This window comes from Ambystoma mexicanum, chromosome 1p, assembly GCF_040938575.1.
Source record: "Ambystoma mexicanum isolate Mex_15411 chromosome 1p, UKY_AmexF1_1, whole genome shotgun sequence".
NCBI lineage: Eukaryota > Metazoa > Chordata > Amphibia > Caudata > Ambystomatidae > Ambystoma > Ambystoma mexicanum.
Genome location: NC_090921.1, coordinates 951,727,863 through 951,745,353, shown reverse-complemented (window position 1 = coordinate 951,745,353; position 17,491 = coordinate 951,727,863). Strand labels below are relative to the sequence as shown.

The 17,491-nt window shown below is 43.8% G+C and overlaps 1 protein-coding gene across 3 annotated transcripts in view; it reads left to right on the top strand.

Annotated features, from left to right (window-relative positions):
* The window catches only part of CDH16 (cadherin 16), a 1,158,846-nt gene that overhangs the window by 284,423 nt on the left and 856,932 nt on the right, over positions 1 to 17,491 (top strand). The gene's annotated exons all lie outside the window — the stretch shown is intronic.

The window sequence follows — 17,491 nt, the reverse complement described above, 5'->3', positions numbered from 1 at the left end:
CCATCTTTCAGGCTGCCTTCCAAGGCTATCTTTTCAGATTCCAGCTGCAGTTTTAACAGAATGACTTACTATTCAAAAGCACCGACAGCACTTACTCTTGCCACCACAGCCCACTCCACATCCAGAAGGGGTGCACAGGGAGCAAGGTAGCCGGCTTTCCATCTTCAGGGGGCTTTAAAAGACTTATCTTCATTTGCGCATAGAATGGAGCCTTCCACTCATTTCGAGGCAACTTATTTCCCAATTGTTGGGCTGTAAAACTAGCTCGTGCTCGAAGGCCCCTTCCAGGGAATTCGATTAATTGTAATCACCAGAGATTCACTGGCTTTGAATTACTTATCTACTCTTATTGTTTACGTTTTCAATTGGGCTTTTTAGTGTGTATTGCTTTTTTTGCACAATTAACCATTTTACTGCCTTTGGGACGTATGTATATTCCTTAATTAAGCGTTCCACTTTTGCCCTCACAATATACAAACTAAAATGAGGGACGGGAGGCATGTGTGCTGCAGATGCTAGTGGCCCACTGCAAAACATATTGCTTTTGCTGCAACTCTGTGTGCCCCTTTGGGGGGGGGGGGGCAGAGGGCAGTTTATGAGAAATCAGGGTTCCTTCCCCAAGGTTAGCTTGAGTTGCATCTTGATATGCTCTTGAATGTTGGCCTGGGCCACATTAGGTAGAACTGTGGAGTTATTCACCCGCCACATCTAGAAAGAATTTAGAAATTAGCCTGCATGACATCTAGATAGTGATGCCACTAACCAACCCACTAAACATCTCACCCCTCTGCATACACCTCTCAAACTCTGACAAAACACAACCAGACCCCTAAAGCACAGCAAACCGCACAAACTTCACTACACCGCAAAAACAAAACAAATCACACGTAGCCTCGCACAACAGAACACAGCGGCTACCAACCGGAAAGCACACGTAAGCTCCGCGAACAGTGCTAACCGAACTGAAGCTGCCAACAGCACATCACTGCTCTCTTTTCCCGCTCAGTCCTACTAACTCACTCCCACCCCCTTTCCTTTTCACATCTGCCAGAGCGCCAGCGGACCACTCAGGTGGTGATAGTGCTGAGTACAAATGTCCTTTAACATTAACATTTTGCTTTATGTAACAGGATGTTGCATTGGGGCATCACGTGGTCTTAGTCTGTTTTGCGTCCCAGGGATGTTTGAAATCGCCAAGTGTGGTACTTCACTGCTGCACATCTGAGCAATCAGTTTTCTCAATTAAATTAAGTTGAATGGGATTCCCACTTGGGACAAATCCTGTCAACATTGTTTCCAATCTTGGACAACCGACATGTGCCGCTGGCGTGCAATACAATATTCCCCTTTTGGCCAGCCCCCTCCCACATATAAAATTTTTGTTTTACTCTTGCAATCACCTAAAGCTAGAGTCGCCCTATTTATATGTACTTCCACCACAAATCATACTAGCCATGCACGGTCGTGTGCCCACCACAGATGTTCGCACTATCCATGGTGCGATGTATGGCTTGTGTTGCTGATAACACTTGCATGTGCCAAGAGCAGTACGAACATGCCCCTTCCGCCCGCACTGCGGCACTGTCTATCAAAATGCAGACATGCGCTGTCAGCACAGAATTCCAATGCATTGCATACGAATTACTGGGCATTGCATTTTCATCGTTCCCGACTTGAGTCATCGGTCTGTGGCCCTGGGAGTTCATGGTTTGAACCCAGCTAAGCAGCGTGGGATTCCCTGCCTGATTCCTTATGGCCAATAGTTTGAACAATAAAGTGCTATAGTCCCACTGCTAGGTGACCCGTGTCCAAGGCAGTGGCCAAAGGGTTGACCACAAAGAGCCCCCCCCCCTTAATTTTGTTTAATTGATTTTATCGAAAAGACATAAGGAAAGGGAATAAATACATTAATTCACTTTTTCAATCAATTGATCAAAATTACATTAACGGTATCAATGGTGCCAGTAATTGATCCACAGTACGACCTCGATTTCATTAAGCAGCAGTTTGGCTGTTGGCCTTTGCCCAGGGTTCAGTGTTCCCATGAGAGTGGCCATGAACCCTGTCTCCCTAGCAGAGGCGAGAAATACCCTAACAGCACATGATTATAGACTTTACAATGGGTTCTGTGCATTCCACACAGTAAGCTATCGTTTATGAAAATGTAGTCCTACAATATGCCAATGCCTCCTTTGCATTTCTCCTGTGCCGCCTTTGCATTTCTCCTATGACCGCTTGAACATAGCGGTGGACACAGCCATAGGTTGATCCACCAAAGTACTATTGCCTCTACCTGGCAGTGACTCAAGTGATCCCGCTCGTGAAATGCTTGCAAGTTGCACATGCCATTGCCGTGTGAGGCCCTAGTGCAGTCTTGAACTACATACCCTCTGGTGGCACCGTGCCGGCTCACTGTACCATTTGTCCTTTCCCCATGGCAAACTGATAACCCAGCATCCGATCTGAGCTTCGCCAACAAAGCCACGCATGCATATGCTACTGTAGGTTTCCATACAGGGGAACCTCCAAATGTATGTTCACCCTGATTCAGGCGCGTGGTTACTGTATATTTTCATAAACGGTCATGCCAGTAGAGTCTGATGGATGAGGAGTTTGGCATGTGGCAGAAGCTGGGGCACAATAGAAATGTTGTCATGGGCAAAGTGCTATAGGCTTCAGCGGTGAGTGCAGCCAGCTGTGCAGGCATAGGGGTAGAAAGTCATGAGCTGAGTGACCACGGTATTACTGTCCCGTATAGCCACTACCCAGAGGTGACACCTGCATCTTTTATAAATGCATGGAGCTCTGATGCTCGCCATACGGTCTTGCAATTTGCCACTGTGTAGTGAGCCTTCCCCTTGGCTTCCATTGATGTGTCATTATAAGTGCTTGATGGACACCATCATGGCACCTGCTGGTGCCCTCTGGTGGAACCACACTTCACACTTGACCTCTGAGTGTCAATGCCCACTTCCCTTCCCCCTGCCGCACGCCGTGTGTGCTTCTTATGTATATTCCTTAATTAAGCGTTCCACTTTTGCCCTCACAATATACAAACTAAAATGAGGGACGGGAGGCATGTGTGCTGCAGATGCTAGTGGCCCACTGCAAAACATATTGCTTTTGCTGCAACTCTGTGTGCCCCTTTGGGGGGGGGGGGCAGAGGGCAGTTTATGAGAAATCAGGGTTCCTTCCCCAAGGTTAGCTTGAGTTGCATCTTGATATGCTCTTGAATGTTGGCCTGGGCCACATTAGGTAGAACTGTGGAGTTATTCACCCGCCACATCTAGAAAGAATTTAGAAATTAGCCTGCATGACATCTAGATAGTGATGCCACTAACCAACCCACTAAACATCTCACCCCTCTGCATACACCTCTCAAACTCTGACAAAACACAACCAGACCCCTAAAGCACAGCAAACCGCACAAACTTCACTACACCGCAAAAACAAAACAAATCACACGTAGCCTCGCACAACAGAACACAGCGGCTACCAACCGGAAAGCACACGTAAGCTCCGCGAACAGTGCTAACCGAACTGAAGCTGCCAACAGCACATCACTGCTCTCTTTTCCCGCTCAGTCCTACTAACTCACTCCCACCCCCTTTCCTTTTCACATCTGCCAGAGCGCCAGCGGACCACTCAGGTGGTGATAGTGCTGAGTACAAATGTCCTTTAACATTAACATTTTGCTTTATGTAACAGGATGTTGCATTGGGGCATCACGTGGTCTTAGTCTGTTTTGCGTCCCAGGGATGTTTGAAATCGCCAAGTGTGGTACTTCACTGCTGCACATCTGAGCAATCAGTTTTCTCAATTAAATTAAGTTGAATGGGATTCCCACTTGGGACAAATCCTGTCAACATTGTTTCCAATCTTGGACAACCGACATGTGCCGCTGGCGTGCAATACAATATTCCCCTTTTGGCCAGCCCCCTCCCACATATAAAATTTTTGTTTTACTCTTGCAATCACCTAAAGCTAGAGTCGCCCTATTTATATGTACTTCCACCACAAATCATACTAGCCATGCACGGTCGTGTGCCCACCACAGATGTTCGCACTATCCATGGTGCGATGTATGGCTTGTGTTGCTGATAACACTTGCATGTGCCAAGAGCAGTACGAACATGCCCCTTCCGCCCGCACTGCGGCACTGTCTATCAAAATGCAGACATGCGCTGTCAGCACAGAATTCCAATGCATTGCATACGAATTACTGGGCATTGCATTTTCATCGTTCCCGACTTGAGTCATCGGTCTGTGGCCCTGGGAGTTCATGGTTTGAACCCAGCTAAGCAGCGTGGGATTCCCTGCCTGATTCCTTATGGCCAATAGTTTGAACAATAAAGTGCTATAGTCCCACTGCTAGGTGACCCGTGTCCAAGGCAGTGGCCAAAGGGTTGACCACAAAGAGCCCCCCCCCTTAATTTTGTTTAATTGATTTTATCGAAAAGACATAAGGAAAGGGAATAAATACATTAATTCACTTTTTCAATCAATTGATCAAAATTACATTAACGGTATCAATGGTGCCAGTAATTGATCCACAGTACGACCTCGATTTCATTAAGCAGCAGTTTGGCTGTTGGCCTTTGCCCAGGGTTCAGTGTTCCCATGAGAGTGGCCATGAACCCTGTCTCCCTAGCAGAGGCGAGAAATACCCTAACAGCACATGATTATAGACTTTACAATGGGTTCTGTGCATTCCACACAGTAAGCTATCGTTTATGAAAATGTAGTCCTACAATATGCCAATGCCTCCTTTGCATTTCTCCTGTGCCGCCTTTGCATTTCTCCTATGACCGCTTGAACATAGCGGTGGACACAGCCATAGGTTGATCCACCAAAGTACTATTGCCTCTACCTGGCAGTGACTCAAGTGATCCCGCTCGTGAAATGCTTGCAAGTTGCACATGCCATTGCCGTGTGAGGCCCTAGTGCAGTCTTGAACTACATACCCTCTGGTGGCACCGTGCCGGCTCACTGTACCATTTGTCCTTTCCCCATGGCAAACTGATAACCCAGCATCCGATCTGAGCTTCGCCAACAAAGCCACGCATGCATATGCTACTGTAGGTTTCCATACAGGGGAACCTCCAAATGTATGTTCACCCTGATTCAGGCGCGTGGTTACTGTATATTTTCATAAACGGTCATGCCAGTAGAGTCTGATGGATGAGGAGTTTGGCATGTGGCAGAAGCTGGGGCACAATAGAAATGTTGTCATGGGCAAAGTGCTATAGGCTTCAGCGGTGAGTGCAGCCAGCTGTGCAGGCATAGGGGTAGAAAGTCATGAGCTGAGTGACCACGGTATTACTGTCCCGTATAGCCACTACCCAGAGGTGACACCTGCATCTTTTATAAATGCATGGAGCTCTGATGCTCGCCATACGGTCTTGCAATTTGCCACTGTGTAGTGAGCCTTCCCCTTGGCTTCCATTGATGTGTCATTATAAGTGCTTGATGGACACCATCATGGCACCTGCTGGTGCCCTCTGGTGGAACCACACTTCACACTTGACCTCTGAGTGTCAATGCCCACTTCCCTTCCCCCTGCCGCACGCCGTGTGTGCTTCTTATGGGGCATGGTCTTGGGATTTCCCACTCTGCTTGCATGTTGTTCTTTCCTAATCAGGGACAAATGAGTGCAGGCTTTCCAGTATAGGGTAGTGTGTCTGCAAAATCCAGAGTGGCAGCATACCCCGGGAATCCCAGTCAATACGGCCGCCATCTACTGCCACACTGGGGGTGAGGACATCCACAGAAGAGGACAATAAAGAAGGAGGTTGAGAGAGTGGTGTGCTGACTGAGTGCCATTTTAGAGTCTGAAATAATGGGCTGTTTGTAATGTGTTGGGTTGAGATGCCTGTCACCGCTTTTATCTACTGGTCTTTTTCTTACATATTGTAGTGGACATTTGACCCCATCCTAACCACACACCATTGTGTTTACAGTTCCTGAAACAGAAGCAGTCCAGCATTTTCAAGCTTGCGCACCACTGTTGCCACAGTAACATTCCCTCTTAATTGTACTTCACTTTTGGTATCTCTTCACTTTTGGTATCTCTTCACTTTTGGTATCTGTGCACGACAATAGATGAGACGATGATGAGGGAACTCTAGTGCAGATAAAGCCAATCCTGTTGCGGGATCATGGGAGCTCAGCCATGGTGTCATTTGCAGTGAACGCTGGGCTCTGGGCTGGAAGCTGAGGACCACAAGTTCACTTACTGATGACTTTTCTAAATGCCACTCGATTATTACCTTTTGGTGTTAACCAGAACCCTGTTCTTTTCTTTTATTATAAGAATTATTTATTCTGTTGCCTTAGGCCTCATTCAAAATGTGAATAAAGAAAAGTCAGCTGCACAATTGAAACTCTGTATGGAGACGAGGGAAGATTCAGAGGGACCTCTGTTCATGGACAAGACTACGGTCACCCTAGAACAGTTCAACAGAATGGCCTCCAGCAGGAGAGGACACCTTTCGAGCAAGGCTTTTCAAAGGCAAAGCATATAGCTAGTGTACATGTCTTGGGCAGCATCTCCAAGAAGGGGGCAGTACCTCTGATTTATTTTGAGGGCACACTGGGCACATGCTTCTGTGAAGAGCATATAATTATGAAGAGGCTGTCGCTGTATGCAAGCCAGCATTACCTGGTGGACACCTGCAAATTACGCATCTCACAGGGCAATTATCCCAGGTGTGGTGGTGGAGTCAAGTACCCGCACCAAAATCTCTGCCCCCATGTTGCCTATATGGTGGGAGCCGGAAATAGCAGCACGTGCAATACCAATGAGGATGCCTGTACCGCAGAAAGTCTTGGAAACAAGGTATCCATTGAGAAAACCATATATGCATTCACGAAGAAGTAGTGGCTTTTAGGACAAAGTCCTGGAAGAAGTGTGAAAATTAGTGAAAGAGAAGACAGGTGATGTCATGCGTACAAAAGATGACGCACCTAGAAAAGATGCACACGGCAAAAGAACATAGACGTTCTATAAGCTCTGAAGAGTTGTTGGTAAAGATGAGCCACATTTCGGGCTCGAGATGAAGATGCTCATGCTACAGAAACACTGAAGAAAATACAAATCAGTTTACACTTGTACGGACGCAGTAACTCAAGTAGACAAAGTAATCTTAAGGCTGGCTATGTAGTGAATAGTTGTGGCGATGCTCCAATGTATAATACATAGGAATGTATAGAACCTGGATATTACACAGTGCACTTTAAGCAAGGCTTGAAACCCTGTGATTGGAAAGGGTTTTTCAGTGTGGCGCAGTTGGAAAATAACTGAAGGCAATGGAGAAATACAAGAAAGGCTTGGGTGACCCAGCACCAAGTAGTCGAGGCTGGTTGTCCATCCAGTAGTTACAAGAACGTGGGAAAGAAACAAACTTCTCTTTGAAGTGGAATGGAAAAACACTGAAGGTGTCAAAAGTTCATCATTTAATAGAATTAAATGCAGAAAAGAGCTCAGAAACACGGTCTCCAGTCACCTGGTCAGATCAAAATAGACATTGGGCCGAGCTACACTGAAACTAAGAAGATACTTCCTTTATTTCTCAGGCACAGAGAGCTTCTAAAAGGCCCAGCTCAAAGCCTTAATTGACTGGCAGACTGCAAGAGTGATGATAGATGTTGGGCTGATTGGGAGGGGAGGCATGATCACGCGACCTTCCCTGCGTGCTGCTAGCATTTGGATTATTCCAGAAGGGTACAAAGGTGCCAAACCAATGGTAGGGGGCCACGTATCAAAGAGACCTACAGTTTGTATAACCAATAAAGTGTCGAGTATTAGTAGGACACGGAAGATGACTTGCCCTTGGGATGGGCTTAGTTGCCCACCTGACAGTAGAGACCTAATTACTTCCCCCGTCAGTATGAAACGTATACTTAGATGTTCCCTGTAATCCTATCACATCCCAAGTATGTTTTTGTAGTTTGCCACGTAGTGTGATGTCACTTATGATGAGTATAACCATAAAAGTTGTGCTGTTTATGATATGCGCTGAGAGAAATCCAGCGAATGTCCATTGATGTCCGTTGTAATTCTCTGTTTTAGACAACTGAAAATAAAACAGAACAAGTTCTGCCAACTTCCTGAGTCAGTTTGAATATTGATGTTTGAGTACATTCTGCATCCCCATCTATCTCAAAGTATTGCTACCTCGTCTTAAAGGGCCATAGATCTATGGGTTCACAGCCATTCACGTGGAGTTGCTGGACTTAAGACTGATAAAATAATGTAGGCACAATTTAAGGGATACCGTTAGTGTGTGCACAAGAATACCAGCAAGGCATAACTCTTTCATGACATCCCAATGTTTTGGTGGGAGCTCCTGGCCTCAGACACCTGTGCAAATATTATAAACCACATTCAGAATGTCCTCATGTGGCTATCAAGCACAATGTAGCTGCAACCAATCAGTGAATAGACTTTATGCCCCTCCATTTGTAACGCATTATTTACCTATGTTTTTATCTGTTCAGGCTCCATGATCATTCCCATTCCATTGTTGAATAAATGTTTTTGCTCATACCATTATTACAAATAAATACAATTATTAAGTACATAGTATAACAGAATCTCTGTCATGGCACTGTGCACTTTTCCTTTAATTACAAAAGCAACACTGACCACCCAGAAAACTGTTGCCAAATAATGTATTGCAAGAACAGAAGGGCAGCACAGTATAGTTAATTGTATGCAGTTTAGAATTCGGAACACTGTACACAGTAAACATGGTTTATCCAAGTGATGCCCACATTACAGTGGAAGTGACAGAGGGGAAGGGGAAAGAACAGTCAAACGTGATGGGGCGAGCGAACCGTCTTTGAGCCACAGTCAGTGTCAGTCGAGCCGGAAGCAAATAAAGTTCACCTAGTCGGGAGGAATGTCTGGTGGTTGAAGGGGTGTGGGAAGGGCCTGGCAGGGATGTCATTTAGGGGTCGCCAGAGGTCGCTATCACACACACATATTTCCAGAGCCTTCCAGAGCCCCTTATAAATTATTCAGGTCTCTCCAGGGCCCCAAGGAACCCAGGTGGACTAGAGCATGGCGCTCATGGGCCCAATTACAACTAATATGGGGAAGAAATGAGGCACTGTAGCACAAAGGAGTCACAGTCTAGTCTTTAGACATTCCTGGGCGTGACCAACTATTTAAGCCACGCCCAGGCTCAAATCCACGCTTTGCGTTGAAACTGCCTCCTGACAGCAGACGCTCACCGCGGTTCTCTGGACCCCGCTCTCTGCTCCTCCAGATCTGCCTTCGATCTCCAGCTGTCACTGCAGCCTCGCACTCACCTGCTCTGCCCGCGACGCTCCAGCAACCAGTTCCGCGTAGTCAGCTCACCAACAGCAGGTCCGCGGCCCCTCCATAGATGCGGCTCCTCCATCTGCTCCCGTCCAATCACGCCTCTGGGAACAGCCGCCAGAGAGGCATGTTAGTCACGGTCCATTGAATTAAGCCCCAAGAAGGGAAAAAACACAACAAAGGTGGGCACACAGCAGACGTTATCCAGCACGTACTGCGAAGCACAAGAAGAAAGACATAACGCAGACAAGTACAAGGGAAGGCACCTATTACGGCAACCATGAACACAAGAATAAAGGCAGGAAAAGAAGGACAGTACACGGAAAGGAACGGCATAAGGAAGGTGCATCAGCAAACACAAGAGAAGGTGTGGCCGCGAACATTAGTGAAGAAAGGCTGCACAAAGGCAAAGACCAAGTCAGAGAAGCATTATCTGGCCAATATTACGAGGACAAGCAAAAAGCCAACAAGATTGGAAAACACATTGAACAGTGACAACTCAAGGCGCTGTATGGTTCTCCACACCACAGCGGGTCTGGGCAGGACCTTCCAGTGAAGTAATTGGTGGAATAGAACAAGCGCCCCTGCTAAAAAATCGAAGCAGGATGGAGAGTCTGCCTTTTAATCACACAAGGTGAGCATACTTAAGGAAAGTTAACATAAGGGCTAGAGGAGCAAGGAGGGAAGTGGGTACAGATATTCAGGCCCTTGTCTTCATCACTGGTTTACTTGTTATTTTCCACAGACGCAGCCTTCCTGTGAACACGAGAAAACCCGAATTGGGCCTCCTGGTACCCCTGCAGGTTTATTTCAGGCACACTTCAGGGGGTGAGTCACTGATTTAGTCTGTTCTTAAACGCCTCAACTCAGCCTTTCATCCTTCTGAGGTCGATAAATGAGTACCAACACAGGTTGGCTGATATTGGGTGCATATCTTTTCTATATAAAGCACTTAAGGGGCAAGTGCTATATGATAACACATCATTATCATTTGGTCATGGACGTCTGCTTGCATTCACAGTAATTTGATAATAGGGGCCTATACACACTGATCTTAACGATACACATGGCGATCCATTTTTGTATGAAATGTACATCACATTATAGTGATAACGTAACCATATTTTTTGTAGGTTACAATGCTATGTGATGCCACTTCTTGTTTTGTCAACTGGGTGAAAGGTTGTGTTCTATCGATTCCCGCGATATCACTTCAGGTGGGGTCGAATGACATCACTTCCTGTGAGGTCATCAGGGGTCAAGGGTCGTGTGACATTTTGGTGAAATGACATCCCTGGGGCCAGGGATGCCAGAGATCAAGGGAAAGAAGTGGGCATTGAAGAAGGTTGATGGCTGCCAGTGGACCAGTTATGATGACTAGTAACGATCTTCACTCAGATTTGTGAAATCTCAAAATAGTGAAAGTTCTTCAAGTCACTCAGCATTGGTTTGATAGGTTAACTTAGTGTCAACATTCAATTTCTGATATACTTTCAAAATCGGAACAGGTGATAAGTGTAGTTTTAAAATGACAGTTCGCTGGTACAAAATTAAAGGGAGACTCTCACTCAACCAGCAGATTCTGGGTTCCTGTGGTTTCCACACTATGCCGCTCAAATCTTTCCGAAACTATGCAATACTTCTCATTCTGGAATTCTTTTTATACTAGGGACTTTCAAGGGCAGCGTATTTAGAAATTAGGCCATTCATCTGTGAAATCCACTGTACACTCAGAGTTGTAGATTCAGCAAGATCCTTTGCTTTTTTTTTCTCGATGTATTCATTTCTAAAATTCAGAGCACTTTACTCTTCTTTTGGTATCTTTCTTAACTGCCACAGGGAAGAACATAACTAGAAACATCTTCGAAGGTGCTGTATGATATGATATGTTATTTATAATGTGCTTAATACCCAGAGGTTTCTAAGCGCAGACCCAGGGATCGAACCTGTGTTGCTCTGTGTCATCTTGCTTCCAAGGTGAGCTCTTTGCCCCTGAGCTATCCTCCCGAAACAATCCCGGATAATTGTAATTGGCTCAATATTGTGCTAGTTTTTGATATTTTATGATACATTGATAACTACAGCGAGTGAAATAATTGTTTGTCGTTGATTGTTTCTCTTCCATTGCAACATTCCCTGAGGAATGGTCATGTTCTACCGTCTTTCTGTCTATTGAATAGTGACATCATCAAGAGAACAATTTGACTTTTAACAAACATGATTTGCAAGTGCTTGACAATCTTATCAATAGCAACATTGTGCTTGCAAATGCTAAAGGGTAATCTATACATGAATCCTGGTGCGACTGTGGTTTTACTAAATTACCAGTTCCTGCAGAAAAATGGTTCTAATTTATTTAAGATGCATTTCTTATGAAAGTAAAAATTCTGCTCTTTACACATGTTTGCAATATTCATCACAGCATCAACTCCTAACTAATCATCCACGATTCAAAATGTTAAATGTACTTGGCTCAAAGCGTGCTCTGCCATTATTGCTTCACAAATCAGTTTGAAACCTGTTCTTTGTGTGTTCTTTGTGGAAAGGAAATGGCCGACATACATGTATATGGCATTCCTAGAGACCTAGCATCTTTGTTTTACTAATTGGTGACTGGGGATGGCTAGGGATCGATCCTATCACTATATTCATGAATTGTGTTATATTTGGGGTGGATATTTGCTAGAGAAGTGGTATGTCTGGTTTAGGAACAGATAGGTCCACCTCACAGTCTTTGTTGCTGAAAGGATGTGTGAGATGTTTTTACCCATGCATCCAAGCCCTACCACAGAACTGTGCATTACTGGCATTGAAAACATCATGATGGCCAGAACTCCCCAGAAAATGCACAGGGAAAACATGAAAAATAGGTTGCCATCCATGTTTGCCTCTGTTAATGTTAATACAAGAGACCATTGCCAGGCCCTATCCTTTGGCTACACACAGAGCAAAAACCAGTGCAAAGAAATATGGTGCTGTTCAAAATCTGAAATGTATTAATTCAAGACAGCTCCCAAAAAGGGGTGCAGTACCGGCGCTCAACACTAACCGGCGGTAGCGGTCTAAACTCTGAGAGGAGGCCTGTCTTTCAGGAGCTGACAAGGAACCTGAGTTAGCTGGAAACTTCAAAGCCTTGCTGGTTAATGAGAATTCTTAACACCTACTGTTCCCAGGCCCCACATCAGAAAGCAGTCTGATCTAATTAAAAGTTCAAAAACCGAACTGATGCTGTTTGGTTCCAGTCGTCAGTTGGCTAATCTAGGGGCAGAGTACAAATCCTTCCAAATTAAGGAAGCCATCATCTCGGTGGCCCCTAAAGTGAAAACCTTGGGCATGATGGTTAACTCTGCGGTAGATTCTCATGCCCAGACCAGCTATCTCCAAAAAAACACGGCTTATTATCTCAGGCTAATGAGATATATCAAGCCCTTCCTAAATGAATGTAACCTGGCGACCATTGCCAGAGCTATTATTTTATCACGGCTCGACTATGGCAATGCACTGCTGTTAGGGGCCTCGTCTAAGGACTTAGCGAGATGTCAGGTGATCCAGAACAGTGCGGTTAGGCTAGTAAAAAATCTGAAGAAGAAAGATCATGTCACCCCCGATAGGATTTCCCTTCATTGGCTAAGAGTAGAGGAACGTATAAAGTTTAAGGCTCTTTCTTTGGTCCACAAGTGCCTCTATGGTAAAGCACCAGAGTATTTGAAAAACAGCCTAGTCCTCTACACACCCAGGAGAAGACTACGATCGGAAGGAAAGTGCCTCATGGTCGTACCCAATTTCAAGCTGAAATCAGGGTTGGGTAGATCTTTTCTGGTACTGGCACCTAAATTGTGGAACAGCCTTCCCGATTCACTGAGGTCAGAAGCAAACCACCTTGTATTTAGGAAACGGATGAAGACACTCCTCTTCAGATAAGATCTCTAACGCTAGTGGCTGTCAGGTCTTCCATGCCAACTGTTTCGCGTCTCTTTATGCCTGCTTTCTTCTCTTCTATGTTGTAATGTTCAAGCGCCCTGATGCCCTCGGGCTACCGGCGCTTTATAAAAATATATACATACACACATACATACATACAAGAGGCCTCTGTCCATGGGAAGTGGTCATACCTCAGAACTCTCCACACAAGAAGGCAGGAAATCACAGGTTTCTGTTAACCAAATGCAGAGTGTCACCCTGGACTGATGCCCAGCTACTAGGAAAATCCAGACAAAGGATGCCTTCCGCTGAATGGGGTATGCTGATTTTGGGTGTGAACTGGCAACAACAACTGCTTTGGGAGAGACAGGCCATGTGACATCTGACTCAGCCAGCTAGGGGCGAGGCAAACCATTGTGGATTCAGAGAGCCGAGCAAATGTATGTTTTTGCTTATAAAATATTGTATGAAGCTGACAAAACTGTACAATTTGGAGATTCTTAATATGAAGAAGGTACCTACAATTTGAGACTAAACTCAACTCCGTACGATGTTCTGAGACCGAACCCCGGGATTTATGAATATTGTGAGTACGGTGTTTATGCTAGAGACATGATAACTGATATGCTCTGGGAGAGGGTGCAGGTCTGTGTAAATTTTGAGGAAAACCCAATATGGCGAAAGTCAGTAAAAAGGGCAAAATGTTGCTGTTTCTAAACCCAAGCTCGTAGAAACATGTGCCTTGAACCAAACTGTACCTTATGCAATCTGTGATGTGTACATGTAATTTTAACGATGTGTGTATCTGGGAAACCTGTTAGTTATGAAAATGTAAAAGCAAAGGGGCGTTTCTTCAATAGATTGTAAATTGGTAGGACTGGATGACTCACAACTCCGTTCCCCAGTCAGGCGACAAAGAATTTTCTAGCCTATCAGGATCCTCAGAGGGTTGGGCATAGAAAGTCAGCCTTCCCATCCACTTTTAAAAGACATTAAAAGACCCACTGAAACCCAGGAGGGTCTGCTCTTTCCACTTTCTTGCAAAACACTTTGCCGGACAACTTCAAATCCAGACAATATTCAGAGACCAGAACTTAGAAAACCAGACTCCAGATTCCAGAACTTTTTAGCAGAAAGGCCTAGTCCACAAGCTGAATCCTTTCCAGAGGCCTCAGAATCCAGCAACCTAACCAAACTATTCAAGAAGCTGTGTGATTCTGGCTAGAACCCTGTGCCAAGAACTGTTGCCACAACCAGAGACCAGACCAGACCGCTGTGCAGTGCCGAGACGAGAACTAGAGATCCAGAACCGCAGACCAGACCCAGACCAGATCGCTGTGAGGAGAACCGGTACCAGAGACCGTCCGTGGCGAGTGAAGCCCAAACCTGACCAGATCTTGACGGCCTATTTCAAATTTATAGTGTGAGTACCCACAGAACTGTGCATAGTCATCTCTTAGTTTAAAATAATCTAATTCAAACCATTTTAACCTGTCCAGAACTGCATCATAAGAAATCGTGTGTCCATTCTGTGATTCAAACCTGTGAAAGTGTCAATTGCCATTCTGAATCATAGTTTCATTTCTGAAATCTACCTCCACAAAATCGTCCGTATCTTTTGAACCACACGTGCTAGGAATGAGATTCAACTGTCATTTTAAAGCTAAGATCCTCAGCTACTCCTTATAGTTTTTCCGTAATCGCGCTCGACGCACTCGGAAAAAGTGCAGCGAATTGCAATTTGATTCAATCTCACCACACATTAAGAAATAGCTGTCTCTTGCTTGCATTGCTGAAATTTGTTTTCAACCTGATAATCCCTCATGAATCATTGCTAGTGTTGACCTGAACTAATTCAAAATAGCTGTCACCTACCCTGAATCTCCTATAGGGAATTAAAATCATTTTTAGCATATTTTCACTTCATTGTAAATCACATTAAAAGTATTTCTGCATGTTTTAAAAGAATACCGGTTGCTCCAAGCTTGCTAGGGGGGAACTAGAATTTGTATTGTATTGTGATTGTCTTCCTGAAAACTGTGCGCTCACCTTCCATCTCTTCATATTGCATAGGGGGGAGTGAATTGCCACAAGGGAAAAAGTGATCATATTATCTCTTGTTGAAACCATATCAGTTTATTTCTGTGCTGCATTCTTTTCCATCATTGCATTTTCTTGAAATCATAAAGGATTCTCAGCTACCTTATCCTTTCTATACCAACTCTTAAGTGATTAAAAATAAAGTTTGCTAGTGTAATATTATCCATTGTTTGTCACTGTCATATTCATAAGTGTGCTATCAAATATTAATGTATTTATAGAAGTGATATATATATATATATATATATATATATATATATATATATATATATATATATATATATATATATATATATAGTTTAATTTTTCAAATAACTCTTTTAATTTGCAAAACAAACCTACTTCTTGGCTCAGTGAGGTCAGGGGGATTCAAAGAGAGGGGCGTTATACAAAGGTTTATCATCCAGATCTATGAACTTGTCATAAAAATATGTAAATAAGGGCTTCCCTTGGGCATCCCAGACTAGGCATTAACGTAGTTGGAGTGCTGAATTGAAGTCACTTAACAGAGGCAAAGGTGTGTAAACCCGTCACGAAATAGAGGCAATCTGCAGGTTACCAGGCCACATACAAGTATTGTCACACTAGCTTAGAAACCCCAAACGGAAATATTCCAAAACCTATTTTAAATTAAATAATAACAGTAGTTTCTGATTGATAAGCGGATAGCTTGTTTCTTAAATGTGAGATCAATAACATGGTTTGCGCTAGCCTGCTTATTCAGGGGAAAAACACTGATGTGTATCATTATTAGCCACCCAAAGTTTAACTTGGCGTGAAGCCTTTCAGTTAAATATAAAATAATGTTCCTCTAATTGAATCAACTGTGCATACCTATATCATTGGTAAACTGTAATAATGTCTCTAGGGTAATCCCATGTGTAGACATTTGAGCATTGTGGAGGTTATCTTGTGAAATAATCTTCTTCTTCTTTACCATAACACATGGTCCTTTGTGAACATCGTTTGCCTTTTGGTAGTTGGTTAAAATTGCACAATTTAATTGTGGGGCTAAACTCTTCAAATAAATACAAGCTTTGTGGAGTATATAAACAAAGGTAATATGTTTAAGTAATAGAATGCAAAGCTTTCTATCCTTACTGTAGATCTCCATCTGTCCACATGTGCTTTCTTTTCTCGTAACCCCCTGACATGCTATCACTTTTCTCTTAATTTTCTATTGCTGCTTCAGAGCGTCATAGTTCTACTCTCTCTACATCCTTGAAATTCCTCAATTCTTTTGTTACCAGTGACATCATACATCCAAGCTTAAATAAAGGTATTGCTTGTAACCCTATGTACCTACTATATGCAATATGCCATCCCCTCTACTTAACTTCTTGCCTTGCAACAACATTAACTGTGGTACATATGTTTACTGCATATGTTCTCCCTTCATCTCTCCATAACATTTCCATGTCTTGATTCCTCTCCTCCACACCTTGATCTCTTGGAATTTACTTGGATTCCACTCGTCCTCCAATATGTTTTGCAACATTTGCATCTCTGACTTGTGTCCCATCCCTTCCAGTAAACTTTGCTTTAATTCTTCCCTCTAAAATAAATTATACAATCGGCTCCCTTTTTCTTCTATGATATGCATGTACCATTCTGTGCATGATATATTCCATGAGAATGTATACTCAGCTCTCTCACTGTTGTTCTGCATTTCTACATTCCTACTCTATCAATCTTCATTTGTGTACATTTATTTTTCCGCCACTTTTAATTAACTATATACAAGTCAATATATTGTCACTGCCAAGTGCGTCTTCACGAATATGATGGTTTTGGTAAAAACATGCAGCATTTTAAATACCTGCCATTTTTAAAATACCACCTAAGTATGAGTTCTAGGAAATTTACTGAATGGTGTATATCGAAGTTAATGCATGGGGTGAATTACCCCATAACATTGTGCCTGGATTAGCAAATGCGGCAACAGCACAATTGTATTAACCATCACCCCCAAAAGGTAGGCAAGTACAAGAGTACATGTGAATGTTAAGAGATGCTACTATCAATAATGTGCCAGTGTTAAATCATTTCTATGTATTGTTGATAATGATGAATTATGATTGGGAAAGTCAATGCAGAAATTGTGTTGATCGACCAAGGGGCAAGTAATAGTTCTATAAAAAGCAT